General features: G+C 50.9%; 1 pseudogene; it reads right to left on the minus strand.

Moving 5' to 3' along the window:
• Positions 1-1,334: 1,334 nt before the first annotated feature.
• The window catches only part of LOC108645749, a 91,722-nt pseudogene continuing 77,308 nt past the window's right edge, over positions 1,335-15,748 (minus strand).

Consider the following 15,748-nt stretch of genomic DNA (forward strand, 5'->3'; position numbering starts at 1 on the left):
AATAATCAAGTGTTGCTGTCTCAAGAGTTCAGTCTTCTTTGGCTCCTAGGCTTCGGCCCTACTGCTCTTACCTGCCCTACTCCCGAGTGTAAAGGTCCCCATACACGGGCCGATTGTACCTGCTGATATCAGTCCCTTGGATCGATTCGGCAGCTTATCGGCCCGTGTAGGGGCAGGAACGAGGGGCCTGGATTGGCCAGATAGCGATCGGGCAGGTTAGAAAATTCAGCTGGATCGGGGACCACATCGGCTCGTTGATGCGGCCCCTGAACCGACTGCCCCATTGCCGCCAATATAATTCGATAGTTTTTTTGTTTTTTTTACCTGTGCACTCCCCGATATTGCCCACCTGTAGCTGGGAATATCAGGTGAAGATCCGCTTGCTTGGCGATCTCGCCAATTGAGCAAATCTCAACGTGTATGGGGACCTTTAGTGCCCGCCCAGCAGGGGGTGGGGCCACACAGATCTAGAATCTCTGTGCTGGGAAACAGAAGCAAGAAGTAAAGAACGGAAAGTAATTCAATTAATAATATTCACCCTGCTACTCAACATAGCTGCATTACTGTGGATAGGATATTTGTTGTATCCGGGAGCTGAGGGAAGTGTTTGCTTTACAAGATTATGCATAGCTGTATGTATCAACTTTGGATTTCTATAAAACCAAATAATGGAGAGACAAGTCTGGGGCCAAGACAATGAATGTTTTGTGGGTGTGAGAGTTAATCTTGCAAGGACATAATAGGGAAAAGGGGGGCGGTAATATGAATTCTACTGGGGCCTATAACTGGAGGGGTTATTGTTGGGAGCGTAAAAAAGTTTTGGGAGTGCTGTAAATGAAGCTGTCATGAGGGCTGGGACTGCTGAGAGTTGACAGAAAAAATGACTACTGGGAGCTAAGTGTAAGGTAGCTGTAACTATGGAATTAATCTAACATTAAGTGCTCATACAGAGGGTAGGCTGTGGGAGTGAATGCAGTTGAAAAAGTTTACATTTTAAAGGACAATTTTTAGTGTTGCACTGCAGCTACAAACTGTATTGCTTCAGTACTTGTAAAGTTATCAACATTCATGCGTCTGACAAAAATCTAGTCAACTAACACATCACAGTACTCTAAAGCATATGTTCTGATGGGCTTTTCAGCCACATCCAGTAGAAAAGGTACGTGCCACAGCACATTTATCACTGCATTGGCCATATAGTATTTCCAACTTTCATGTTAGTTCTGTTAAAGCATCTCTCCCATTAACTACTACTTCTAGATCTTTACAAAAACATAAACTTTACAAGTACTGAAGCAATACACTTTGTAGCAGCAGTGCAACACTAAAAATGGTCCTTTAAAATTTAACCTTTTTCAACTGCATGCACTAAGCATTTTCTGTTCTTTTTTGGCATGTTACATCACTCTAACGAAGAAATAAAGCAAACTAATTACATGATACAGACATTGAGGTAACCTAAAAAAATACACAATTGCAATGTTGTAATAGTAACATTTTCTCAATCATGTAGACAGTTGCAGGCGGAGCATCAATGTGGTCAGCAAATACATCACGATTTTCTGCAGAGATCGTAACTTGAGGCTGGAAAGGAAAAATAATGAATAATGAATATGGTGATGTGGTGATGCCATACTTATCATGACAACTAATAGTGGTCGTGATCAGTTAATTGCATGATCCTGATAGGTCTCCTGCTCTACTTGGAGTGCGAATACTTCTACATTAGGAAAACTGACAGGCCATGGGGAGACCTAATGCCAGCAGGGATGATATTGGATAGGGATGTAAGTAGAAGGGAACGCCAAATGATTGAAGAAAAAAGAAAAAAAAATCATATTCCTGAGGGGGGAATATAAATGGATGGAACTATAGGACTGAGTAAGTAAACCTGACAAAAGGGAGAGGGAAGGCAGCACAGGGCATAGGATTCAGTATCTGAAAGCCAGGACCAAGCAGGAAGGAGTAATGAATATCAGAAGGAGGGAGAAATAAATAAGTTAAAATATATATTTTAGGATGTTATGAGGGAAGGCTGCATGAAGAAGTGTAAGGAGGGAGGAAGTACAATTAGACTGTAAGCTCTATGGGGCAGGGACCTCCTTCCTACTGTGTCTCATACCCCATGGCACTTAATCTCTGTGTTTCCCTCTAGCCTATTCAATACATGTTTGGCTATACAAGCACTTCTGAAATCCAAAAGAGCAGAATCTGCAAGCAGCAGGCTTGACTACAGAGGCAGATGGTCAGAAACTCCAGGGAGGGACAAGTGCCCCCCATGCCCATATTTTTGCTCACCCATGGCTGCATACCTTACTTGTATACTCAGCCCTTTAAGTGGAACATCATTCACTTTGCTGCTGTTTGGATTCTGGGTCCCCCTGTGCCTGACTCGGCCTTCAGGTCCTGCAGCGCTTTCAGCCTGTCGATTTCTTTAAGGCTCTCTTCATACTTGCTCCTCAGATCCGAGATCTGCTTTTCTAATTCTTGCACCTTGAAAGCCAGCTCTCCACAGTACGTTTTCAGCCTCTTATTTTCCTGCTCCATTGTGTCATTTGAACTTTCCTGGTGATGGGTTTGGTGTGATGTTTCCATTTCACGATGGATGGAGTCTGGCATCGGTTGGTTTCCCTGACTGCTGTAATCATTGCTTGCATCTCCTTCACATTTATTCACATTTTCAGTGACAATATTATTTGAACTGGTACCAATATCTTCCATTATAATATCATCATCATCATTGCTGTTTTGATGAAGGACAGTTGGTCCTGATCCAATGAGCTTTTGCTTCTTAGCAGATGTGTTCTCATAAGATAAAGAACGTCTAAAACTAGAAATAAAAAAAAAAAGCATCCCACAAGCTTTAAAATCTCATAGTGAAAGCAATATGCATTATCCTACCACTAACATTCATTCTCTGCATCCCACATTCACTGTATGCAATGCAATCTTAAACTGAAATCTGTGTTTGTGTAGGTCACACTATAAGCAATCTAACGATGAGCAGCTTGGCCAAATCACTCAGCAGCACAAAGGGAAACCAACTGGCCCAAGTCATAGCAAAACCCACAGACCAGATGAAGCTGCTTCTGTCATAAAAAGGTCTGTGATATAATTAACTGGTACTTAATTAAAATGATTTTTTTTCATTTGTTGGTGGTTTGGTCCTTTTAAAGAATAACAGTATAGGAGAAACCTGCAAATGGGAAAAATGCTTCAACTAGTTTTTATAAATAGATTAACCCTTTAAGTTTCACCTGCCTACACAGGTTGTTCTGGGGCCATACATTTTAACTTTCCAGGATGCCTGTTGATTGATGCTGATGAGTGTGAGAACAGGCAACACATGGGGACACATTCATTAAAGTACGACAATTACAAAAAAATAGTATTTTTTCTAAAGTTTACAACTTTTGCGTGTTTTCTACGATATTTTCGTTAATTTGCGCAAGTTTTACGTACTTTGCGACAATTTGTGTGACAAAATCGTATTTGTCGTAACGAATACGAAAGTTTCGGATTCATTCAAGTTTCAGTATCGTGACTTTCCTTGGGCCGGGTTGGAGCTGCAGAGTGCCATTGAGCCCTATGGGAGACTTTCCTTGGGCCGGGTTGGAGCTGCAGAGTGCCATTGAGCCCTATGGGAGACTTTCCTTGGGCTGGGTTGGAGCTGCAGAGTGCCATTGAGCCCTATGGGAGACTTTCCTTGGGCCGGGTTGGAGCTGCAGAGTGCCATTGAGCCTATGGGAGATTTCCTTGGGCCGGGTTGGAGCTGCAGAGTGCCATTGAGCCCTATGGGAGGCTTTCCTTGGGCCAGGTTGGAGCTGCAGAGTGCCATTGAGCCCTATGGGAGACTTTCCTTGGGCCGGGTTGGAGCTGCAGAGTGCATTGAGCCCTATGGGAGACTTTCCTTGGGCCAGGTTGGAGCTGCAGAGTGCCATTGAGCCCTATGGGAGACTTTCCTTGGGCCAGGTTGGAGCTGCAGAGTGCCATTGAGCCCTATGGGAGGCATTCCTTGGGCCGGGTTGGAGCTGCAGAGTGCCATTGAGCCCTATGGGAGGCTTTCCTTGGGCCGGGTGGAGCTGCAGAGTGCCATTGAGCCCTATGGGAGACTTTCCTTGGGGGGCCAGGCAGGTTGGAGCTGCAGGAGTGCAGCCATTGAGCCCTATGGGAGGCTTTCCTTGGGCCAGGTTGGAAGCTGCCAGGAGTGCCATTGAGCCCTATGGGAGACTTTCCTTGGGCCGGGTTGGAGCTGCAGAGTGCCATTGAGCCCTATGGGAAGACTTTCCTTGGCCGGGTTGGAGCTGCAGAGTGCCATTGAGCCCTATGGGAGACTTTCCTTGGGCCAGGTTGGAGCTGCAGAGTGCCATTGAGCCCCTATGGGAGACTTCCCTTGGGCCGGGTTGGAGCTGCAAGTGCCATTGAGCCCTATGGGAGGCTTTCCTTGCCAGGTTGGAGCTGCAGAGTGCCATTGACCCTTGGGAGACTTTCCTTGGGCCGGGTTGGAGCTGCAGAGTGCCATTGAGCCCTATGGGAGACTTTCCTTGGGCCAGGTTGGAGCTGCAGAGTGCCATTGAGCCCTATGGGAGACTTTTCCTTGGGCCGGGTTGGGCTGCAGAGTGCCATTGAGCCCTATGGGAGACTTTCCTTGGGCCGGGTTGGAGCTGCAGAGTGCCATTGAGCCTATGGGAGACTTTCCTTGGGCCAGGTTGAGCTGCAGAGTGCCATTGAACCCTATGGGAGGCATTCCTTGGGCCGGGTTGGAGCTGCAGAGTGCCATTGAGCCCTATGGGAGGCTTTCCTTGGGCCGGGTTGGAGCTGCAGAGTGCCATTGAGCCCTATGGGAGACTTTCCTTGGGCCGGGTTGGAGCTGCAGAGTGCCATTGAGCCCTATGGGAGACTTTCCTTGGGCCGGGTTAGAGCTGCAGAGTGCCATTGAGCCCTATGGGAGACTTTCCTTGGGCCGGGTTGGAGCTGCAGAGTGCCATTGAGCCCTATGGGAGACTTTCCTTGGGCCAGGTTGGAGCTGCAGAGTGCCATTGAGCCCTATGGGAGACTTTCCTTGGGCCGGGTTAGAGCTGCAGAGTGCCATTGAGCCCTATGGGAGACTTTCCTTGGGTCGGGTTGGAGCTGCAGAGTGCCATTGAGCCCTATGGGAGACTTTCCTTGGGTCGGGTTGGAGCTGCAGAGTGCCATTGAGCCCTATGGGAGGCTTTCCTTGGGCCTGGTTGGAGCTGCAGAGTGCCATTGAGCCCTATGGGAGACTTTCCTTGGGTCGGGTTGGAGCTGCAGAGTGCCATTGAGCCCTATGGGAGGCTTTCCTTGGGTCGGGTTGGAGCTGCAGAGTGCCATTGAGCCCTATGGGAGGCTTTCCTTGGGCCAGGTTGGAGCTGCAGAGTGCCATTGAGCCCTATGGGAGACTTTCCTTGGGCCGGGTTGGAGCTGCAGAGTGCCATTGAGCCCTATGGGAGACTTTCCTTGGGCCGGGTTGGAGCTGCAGAGTGCCATTGAGCCCTATGGGAGGCTTTCCTTGGGCCGGGTTGGAGCTGCAGCGTACCATTGAGCCCTATGGGAGGCTTTCCTTTGGCAGGGTTGGAGCTGCAGAGTGCCATTGAGCCCTATGGGAGGCTTTCCTTGGGCCGGGTTGGAGCTGCAGAGTGCCATTGAGCCCTATGGGAGACTTTCCTTGGGCCGGGTTGGAGCTGCAGAGTTCCATTGAGCCCTATGGGAGGCTTTCCTTGGGCCGGGTTGGAGCTGCAGAGTGCCATTGAGCCCTATGGGAGACTTTCCTTGGGCCGGGTTGGAGCCGCAGAGTGCCATTGAGCCCTATGGGAGACTTTCCTTGGGCCTGGTTGGAGCTGCAGAGTGCCATTGAGCCCTATGGGAGACTTTCCTTGGGCCTGGTTGGAGCTGCAGCGTGCCATTGAGCCCTATGGGAGGCTTTCCTTGGGCCGGGTTGGAGCTGCAGAGTGCCATTGAGCCCTATGGGAGGCTTTCCTTGGGCCGGGTTGGAGCTGCAGAGTGCCATTGAGCCCTATGGGAGACTTTCCTTGGGCCGGGTTGGAGCTGCAGAGTGCCATTGAGCCCTATGGGAGGCTTTCCTTGGGCCGGGTTGGAGCTGCAGAGTGCCATTGAGCCCTATGGGAGGCTTTCCTTGGGCCTGGTTGGAGCTGCAGAGTGCCATTGAGCCCTATGGGAGACTTTCCTTGGGTCGGGTTGGAGCTGCAGAGTGCCATTGAGCCCTATGGGAGACTTTCCTTGGGTCGGGTTGGAGCTGCAGAGTGCCATTGAGCCCTATGGGAGACTTTCCTTGGGTCGGGTTGGAGCTGCAGAGTGCCATTGAGCCCTATGGGAGGCTTTCCTTGGGCCGGGTTGGAGCCGCAGAGTGCCATTGAGCCCTATGGGAGGCTTTCCTTGGCCTGGTTGGAGCTGCAGAGTGCCATTGAGCCCTATGGGAGACTTTCCTTGGGCCTGGTTGGAGCTGCAGAGTGCCATTGAGCCCTATGGGAGACTTTCCTTGGGCCTGATTGGAGCTGCAGAGTGCCATTGAGCCCTATGGGAGGCTTTCCTTGGGCCGGGTTGGAGCTGCAGAGTGCCATTGAGCCCTATGGGAGGCTTTCCTTGGGCCGGGTTGGAGCTGCAGAGTGCCATTGAGCCCTATGGGAGGCTTTCCTTGGGCCGGGTTGGAGCTGCAGAGTGCCATTGAGCCCTATGGGAGACTTTCCTTGGGCCGGGTTGGAGCTGCAGAGTGCCATTGAGCCCTATGGGAGACTTTCCTTGGGCCGGGTTGGAGCTGCAGAGTGCCATTGAGCCCTATGGGAGACTTTCCTTGGGCCGGGTTGGAGCTGCAGAGTGCCATTGAGCCCTATGGAGACTTTCTTGGGTCGGGTTGGAGCTGCAGAGTGCCATTGAGCCCTATGGGAGGCTTTCCTTGGGCCGGGTTGGAGCTGCAGAGTGCCATTGAGCCCTATGGGAGACTTTCCTTGGGCCTGGTTGGAGCTGCAGAGTGCATTGAGCCCTATGGGAGACTTTCCTTGGGCCGGGTTGGAGCTGCAGAGTGCCATTGAGCCCTATGGGAGACTTTCCTTGGGCCTGATTGGAGCTGCAGAGTGCCATTGAGCCCTATGGGAGGCTTTCCTTGGGCCGGGTTGGAGCTGCAGAGTGCCATTGAGCCCTATGGGAGGCTTTCCTTGGGCCGGGTTGGAGCTGCAGAGTGCCATTGAGCCCTATGGGAGACTTTCCTTGGGCCAGGTTGGAGCTGCAGAGTGCCATTGAGCCCTATGGGAGACTTTCCTTGGGCCGGGTTGGAGCTGCAGAGTGCCATTGAGCCCTATGGGAGACTTTCCTTGGGCCGGGTTGGAGCTGCAGAGTGCCATTGAGCCCTATGGGAGACTTTCCTTGGGCCGGGTTGGAGCTGCAGAGTGCCATTGAGCCCTATGGGAGACTTTCCTTGGGCCAGGTTGGAGCTGCAGAGTGCCATTGAGCCCTATGGGAGACTTTCCTTGGGCCGGGTTGGAGCTGCAGAGTGCCATTGAGCCCTATGGGAGGCTTTCCTTGGGCCGGGTTGGAGCTGCAGAGTGCCATTGAGCCCTATGGGAGACTTTCCTTGGGCCAGGTTGGAGCTGCAGAGTGCCATTGAGCCCTATGGGAGACTTTCCTTGGGCCGGGTTGGAGCTGCAGAGTGCCATTGAGCCCTATGGGAGACTTTCCTTGGGCCGGGTTGGAGTTGCAGAGTGCCATTGAGCCCTATGGGAGACTTTCCTTGGGCCAGGTTGGAGCTGCAGAGTGCCATTGAGCCCTATGGGAGACTTTCCTTGGGCCGGGTTGGAGCTGCAGAGTGCCATTGAGCCCTATGGGAGGCTTTCCTTGGGCCGGGTTGGAGCTGCAGAGTGCCATTGAGCCCTATGGGAGACTTTCCTTGGGCTGGGTTGGAGCTGCAGAGTGCCATTGAGCCCTATGGGGGACTTTCCTTGGGCCAGGTTGGAGCCGCAGAGTGCCATTGAGCCCTATGGGAGACTTTCCTTGGGTCAGGTTGGAGCTGCAGAGTGCCATTGAGCCCTATGGGAGACTTTCCTTGGGCCGGGTTGGAGCTGCAGAGTGCCATTGAGCCCTATGGGAGGCTTTCCTTGGGCCTGGTTGGAGCTGCAGAGTGCCATTGAGCCCTATGGGAGACTTTCCTTGGGCCGGGTTGGAGCTGCAGAGTGCCATTGAGCCCTATGGGAGACTTTCCTTGGGCCGGGTTGGAGCTGCAGAGTGCCATTGAGCCCTATGGGAGGCTTTCCTTGGGCCGGGTTGGAGCTGCAGCGTACCATTGAGCCCTATGGGAAGCTTTCCTTTGGCAGGGTTGGAGCTGCAGAGTGCCATTGAGCCCTATGGGAGGCTTTCCTTGGGCCGGGTTGGAGCCGCAGAGTGCCATTGAGCCCTATGGGAGGCTTTCCTTGGGCCTGGTTGGAGCTGCAGAGTGCCATTGAGCCCTATGGGAGACTTTCCTTGGGCCTGGTTGGAGCTGCAGAGTGCCATTGAGCCCTATGGGAGACTTTCCTTGGGCCTGATTGGAGCTGCAGAGTGCCATTGAGCCCTATGGGAGGCTTTCCTTGGGCCGGGTTGGAGCTGCAGAGTGCCATTGAGCCCTATGGGAGGCTTTCCTTGGGCCGGGTTGGAGCTGCAGAGTGCCATTGAGCCCTATGGGAGGCTTTCCTTGGGCCGGGTTGGAGCTGCAGAGTGCCATTGAGCCCTATGGGAGACTTTCCTTGGGCCAGGTTGGAGCTGCAAAGTGCCATTGAGCCCTATGGGAGGCTTTCCTTGGGCCTGGTTGGAGCTGCAGAGTGCCATTGAGCCCTATGGGAGACTTTCCTTGGGTCGGGTTGGAGCTGCAGAGTGCCATTGAGCCCTATGGGAGACTTTCCTTGGGCCGGGTTGGAGCTGCAGAGTGCCATTGAGCCCTATGAGAGACTTTCCTTGGGCCGGGTTGGAGCTGCAGAGTGCCATTGAGCCCTATGGGAGGCTTTCCTTGGGCCGGGTTGGAGCTGCAGAGTGCCATTGAGCCCTATGGGAGGCTTTCCTTGGGCCAGGTTGGAGCTGCAGAGTGCCATTGAGCCCTATGGGAGACTTTCCTTGAGCCGGGTTGGAGCTGCAGAGTGCCATTGAGCCCTATGAGAGACTTTCCTTGGGTCGGGTTGAAGCTGCAGAGTGCCATTGAGCCCTATGGGAGACTTTCCTTGGGCCGGGTTGGAGCTGCAGAGTGCCATTGAGCCCTATGAGAGACTTTCCTTGGGCCAGGTTGGAGCTGCAGAGTGCCATTGAGCCCTATGAGAGACTTTCCTTGGGCCAGGTTGGAGCTGCAGAGTGCCATTGAGCCCTATGGGAGACTTTCCTTGGGTCGGGTTGGAGCTGCAGAGTGCCATTGAGCCCTATGGGAGACTTTCCTTGGGCCGGGTTGGAGCTGCAGAGTGCCATTGAGCCCTATGGGAGACTTTCCTTGGGCCGGGTTGGAGCTGCAGAGTGCCATTGAGCCCTATGGGAGACTTTCCTTGGGCCGGGTTGGAGCTGCAGAGTGCCATTGAGCCCTATGGGAGGCTTTCCTTGGGCCGGGTTGGAGCTGCAGAGTGCCATTGAGCCCTATGGGAGGCTTTCCTTTGGCAGGGTTGGAGCTGCAGAGTGCCATTGAGCCCTATGGGAGACTTTCCTTGGGCCGGGTTGGAGCCGCAGAGTGCCATTGAGCCCTATGGGAGACTTTCCTTGGGCCGGGTTGGAGCTGCAGAGTGCCATTGAGCCCTATGGGAGACTTTCCTTGGGCCGGGTTGGAGCTGCAGAGTGCCATTGAGCCCTATGGGAGACTTTCCTTGGGCCGGGTTGGAGCTGCAGAGTGCCATTGAGCCCTATGAGAGACTTTCCTTGGGCCGGGTTGGAGCTGCAGAGTGCCATTGAGCCCTATGGGAGGCTTTCCTTGGGCCAGGTTGGAGCTGCAGAGTGCCATTGAGCCCTATGGGAGACTTTCCTTGGGTCGGGTTGGAGCTGCAGAGTGCCATTGAGCCCTATGGGAGACTTTCCTTGGGCCGGGTTGGAGCTGCAGAGTGCCATTGAGCCCTATGAGAGACTTTCCTTGGGTCGGGTTGGAGCTGCAGAGTGCCATTGAGCCCTATGGGAGACTTTCCTTGGGCCGGGTTGGAGCTGCAGAGTGCCATTGAGCCCTATGAGAGACTTTCCTTGGGCCAGGTTGGAGCTGCAGAGTGCCATTGAGCCCTATGGGAGACTTTCCTTGGGTCGGGTTTGAGCTGCAGAGTGCCATTGAGCCCTATGGGAGACTTTCCTTGGGCCGGGTTGGAGCTGCAGAGTGCCATTGAGCCCTATGGGAGACTTTCCTTGGGTCGGGTTTGAGCTGCAGAGTGCCATTGAGCCCTATGGGAGACTTTCCTTGGGCCGGGTTGGAGCTGCAGAGTGCCATTGAGCCCTATGGGAGACTTTCCTTGGGCCGGGTTGGAGCTGCAGAGTGCCATTGAGCCCTATGGGAGACTTTCCTTGGGCCGGGTTGGAGCTGCAGAGTGCCATTGAGCCCTATGGGAGGCTTTCCTTGGGCCGGGTTGGAGCTGCAGAGTGCCATTGAGCCCTATGGGGGGCTTTCCTTTGGCAGGGTTGGAGCTGCAGAGTGCCATTGAGCCCTATGGGAGGCTTTCCTTGGGCCGGGTTGGAGCCGCAGAGTGCCATTGAGCCTATGGGAGACTTTCCTTGGGCCGGGTTGGAGCCGCAGAGTGCCATTGAGCCCTATGGGAGACTTTCCTTGGGCCGGGTTGGAGCTGCAGAGTGCCATTGAGCCCTATGGGAGGCTTTCCTTGGGCCGGGTTGGAGCTGCAGCGTACCATTGAGCCCTATGGGAGGCTTTCCTTTGGCAGGGTTGGAGCTGCAGAGTGCCATTGAGCCCTATGGGAGGCTTTCCTTGGGCCGGGTTGGAGCCGCAGAGTGCCATTGAGCCCTATGGGAGGCTTTCCTTGGGCCGGGTTGGAGCCGCAGAGTGCCATTGAGCCCTATGGGAGACTTTCCTTGGGCCGGGTTGGAGCCGCAGAGTGCCATTGAGCCCTATGGGAGACTTTCCTTGGGCCTGGTTGGAGCCGCAGAGTGCCATTGAGCCCTATGGGAGACTTTCCTTGGGCCTGGTTGGAGCTGCAGCGTGCCATTGAGCCCTATGGGAGGCTTTCCTTGGGCCGGGTTGGAGCTGCAGAGTGCCATTGAGCCCTATGGGAGGCTTTCCTTGGGCCGGGTTGGAGCTGCAGAGTGCCATTGAGCCCTATGGGAGACTTTCCTTGGGCCGGGTTGGAGCTGCAGAGTGCCATTGAGCCCTATGGGAGGCTTTCCTTGGGCCGGGTTGGAGCTGCAGAGTGCCATTGAGCCCTATGGGAGGCTTTCCTTGGGCCTGGTTGGAGCTGCAGAGTGCCATTGAGCCCTATGGGAGACTTTCCTTGGGTCGGGTTGGAGCTGCAGAGTGCCATTGAGCCCTATGGGAGACTTTCCTTGGGCCGGGTTGGAGCTGCAGAGTGCCATTGAGCCCTATGGGAGGCTTTCCTTGGGCCTGGTTGGAGCTGCAGAGTGCCATTGAGCCCTATGGGAGAGTTTCCTTGGGTCGGGTTGGAGCTGCAGAGTGCCATTGAGCCCTATGGGAGACTTTCCTTGGGCCGGGTTGGAGCTGCAGAGTGCCATTGAGCCCTATGGGAGACTTTCCTTGGGCCAGGTTGGAGCTGCAGAGTGCCATTGAGCCCTATGGGAGACTTTCCTTGGGCCAGGTTGGAGCTGCAGAGTGCCATTGAGCCCTATGGGAGACTTTCCTTGGGCCGGGTTGGAGCTGCAGAGTGCCATTGAGCCCTATGGGAGACTTTCCTTGGGCCAGGTTGGAGCTGCAGAGTGCCATTGAGCCCTATGGGAGACTTTCCTTGGGCCGGGTTGGAGCTGCAGAGTGCCATTGAGCCCTATGGGAGACTTTCCTTGGGCCGGGTTGGAGCTGCAGAGTGCCATTGAGGCCTATGGGAGACTTTCCTTGGGCCGGGTTGGAGCTGCAGAGTGCCATTGAGCCCTATGGGAGACTTTCCTTGGGCCTGGTTGGAGCTGCAGAGTGCCATTGAGCCCTATGGGAGACTTTCCTTGGGTCGGGTTGGAGCTGCAGAGTGCCATTGAGCCCTATGGGAGACTTTCCTTGGGCAGGGTTGGAGCTGCAGAGTGCCATTGAGCCCTATGGGAGACTTTCCTTGGGCAGGGTTGGAGCTGCAGAGTGCCATTGAGCACTATGGGAGGCTTCCAAAATCATGCACAGAAGGATCAAAGTCAGAAAGGTTTTCCCGCCGTTTACGATCATTCGGATACGAAAATTTTGTGACTTCCGGATTGCCATTTGTAAATGATTGTTTCAATATGAAAATTTTGGAACTTTCGGATCGTAAGTACAAAATCTTCGTATTCACATGAACGGAATTTTGGGGACTTTTGCAAACATCAGAAATGATTGGATTTCATGATTCTGATTCGTACATTAATGAATTGGCCCCATGGTATGCAAAGATAAAAAAGCAGAGACTATTAAGATTAGCAAAATATACACTATGCATTACAAATGAATTATATTACAAAAGAGTAAATAAAAAAATAGACATTTTTGTAGGGGGCATTGAATGTAGGGGCCCAGAAATCATGGCACATGGCAGCACTGGGCAGAGTTGGTCAGACCTGTGTGTATCCCCTGTCTCCTGGTTATGAGCCGGAAGCTTCTCTGACTTCAGCCAAACTGTGAGGGTCAGACTAAAGGACAAGCCCCTGTGATCTCAACACTGCTAACCCAGTACATACAGACTGGTTGTTCCCCAAGTCCACTGGACAATATTTGTAGTTCTAAAATCCTCCCCAGAACATGGGGGCTGAACAGGAAGTTCGGGGCAGGAACTTCAGTGGGAAAAAAAAACTTTCAAATTACAGTTTTTAATTGACAAAAAAAAATATAGAAAATAGGAAAATATGGATTAAAAAAAAGGCAGCATGCATTTTCAACAGTTCTATTTACTGTGCACATTTTTTGCAAGGGTGTGTTTAGGTGTATACTGTCCCTTTAGCCCAGACAACCCCTGCTCTAAAGTGATAGGAGTACATCTGAATGATCATGGGAGTAGTAGGCATGTATTATAGAGTAGCAGATTTATACATTTACTTATTTGTCTACCCTATCACCAAATAATTACTGAAGAATAAATGAATCAACACAATAACCGACACCAGACTATGGAAATGCGTGGAGAAAGGCCGCAGCTGTTTATTATTCATAAATCAAAGTTTCAATAACCAAAATCAGATATCAACATCTCGTATGTAAATTATATTTTATAATAAACCTTCTTAGCCAGGCACTGTACTTTCAATGCCCGCCATGCTGAAAAGTTCTGCCATGACCACAGCCAGAACTAACATTTACCTACCGCCACGCCAAGCCCAGTTAACTCCTTAACTTGGGCTTGGCCTTTCCCACACCAAAAGAGCCTTCTCAATGGCATTTTGCAAGCCTGTATTAAAAATATCCAGGCCAATAGGTGACAAGTGCACCCCATCATCATGAAACAGCCCTTCTTCTGCATCTTCCAACTCATGGTGTCGGTAAACCTGTATATGACGCTGTTTGGCGAACTTATCAATGGTGTGGTTGAGCTTACGTCTGCATTTTTCCAGCGGCTTCAGCCGGCCTGTTTGCCAGCACAATCTAGGTATAATCTCCGACCACACCAATGCTACGTCCGGCATTAACAAACATAACTGTGACAAGTCATATTTAATAGCTCTAATTATATCTATCGTCTTATAGAAACCAAGGTCGTTACCCCCTAGATGAATAACAATCATCCCGGGGTATCCCCACTTTTTAACCATTAAGGATATAGTAGCTAACAAATCAAACCATTTGAGGCCTCCAATACCCTTCCATCTGATAATGTATCTGTGTTTAGGCAAGCTAAGATTCAATCCATATGTGCGCTGTTCTGCTCTTCTCATCGCCCACTTAACGTATGAGTGGCCAACTATCCAAATTTGTAAAAGATCTGAAAGAAACAAGTTACTATTAGCCAAATAATAGTCCAATAAAGTTACACCAATGATGGTCTGATGTAAAGTTTGTATCGGTTGGAGGACCATCTTCCAATCTTTTTAATCATTCTCTCATTTTCTCCCCAAAGAGCAGCCTGAGTGGCTGCCCCAATTCTGAATGAATGGGAGCGGTAGTTTTTATCGGGAATGCCTAATTTCTTCAAACACATGCTGAAAACTTTGTTAAATTGAAATCTAGAGAGATACTCTCCATTTCTGTGCATGAAGAAAGGGCCATCTGACTCAGGCCGGATGTTACAAAATGTTTGAAAATTCCTGACAGGACACAAAAGTGAATCAACAAAATGGCCCAGCCAAATAATGCATCCCTTACCCACCGCGTCTGTTTTGGATACCCGAATATTGATACGAAGTCTATCCCCCATTAGAGCAATATCCTTACGCAAAATTCCACCTGGTGTAAGTTTATTTGGGGCAACCGCTTCACTTATACGCATTGCTGCAAAATAAACAATAACAAATAATGTTCTAAATAAACAGGTTTCATAATCATCAAAACAGACTTGGGGCAGGACTTTAACCAGTTTACAAAGCAACGAGACCGTAATGGGTTTCCTGGTATCAGATTTGGCCTTATTGCGCGCTAAGCCTTTAAGAATCTGCTGTACAAGTGGTTCTTTGGTGAAGTTTATATTTAGCAATCTGGCCCAAAATGAAATCCCAGCCACTTTCCTTTTAATACTATTAATAGATTGCCCCTTCTGGGCACAATCTAAAACAAACAGTATCAGTAAGTCACTGTCACACAGGGTCACTGAAAAAACATTGCAGCCTTTAAAACTTTGCCAGTCTGTCCAGGATGATAAATAATCGTTCCAGGTTTTAACAGCCACTGACTGGTGTAATGCCGACATTATATTGGGAATACCAAGTCCCACAGATAACTGGGACAGGTGACTCCCACTTCGCATGCATTCCTTTGTAGCTCCCAAAAAATCTGAAACTGCAAGCGAGATAAAGCGTCAGCAGTTTTATTATATATACCAGGGATATGCCTTGCCTTAACCATAATGTTGCGAGACAGAGCTCTAAGGACAAATTGTCTTAGTAAGTTTAGTACTGGTGGTGATGAAGAGGACATGTTATTAATAACTTGCACAACACCCAAATTATCACAATTTACTATAATTTTCTTATTTGATAATTCCAACCCCCAAATTTCAATAGAAACCAAAATTGGAAAAAATTCTAGCAGTACCATATTTTTAGTGAGCCCCGCCTCTATCCATTTTGTTGGCCAGGTGCCCACGGACCATTGGTTTTGAAAAAATGCCCCAAATCCTACTGTAGATGCAGCATCCGTGAACAGTTGCAGGGTCTCATTGTCCACATAATCCTCTTGCCAGCAAGTTTTTCCATTAAAGTGTTCTAGAAATTGTTGCCATATTAACAAATCACTCTTAACTTCCAAGGGAATACGAATATGCCAGTTAGGATTCTTAATGCCTGCTGTCAAAGTACATAATCTTTTGGTAAAGACCCGACCAATTGGCATGATCCTAGTGGCAAAGTTTAAGTGGCCAATGAGACTCTGCAACTGTTTTAATTTCAATTTAGTGCAGGTTAAAGTAGCAGCCACCAGCAATTTTAGCTTGTTGACTTTATCCTCAGGGAGTCT

This window comes from Xenopus tropicalis, chromosome 2, assembly GCF_000004195.4.
Source record: "Xenopus tropicalis strain Nigerian chromosome 2, UCB_Xtro_10.0, whole genome shotgun sequence".
Lineage (NCBI taxonomy): Eukaryota > Metazoa > Chordata > Amphibia > Anura > Pipidae > Xenopus > Xenopus tropicalis.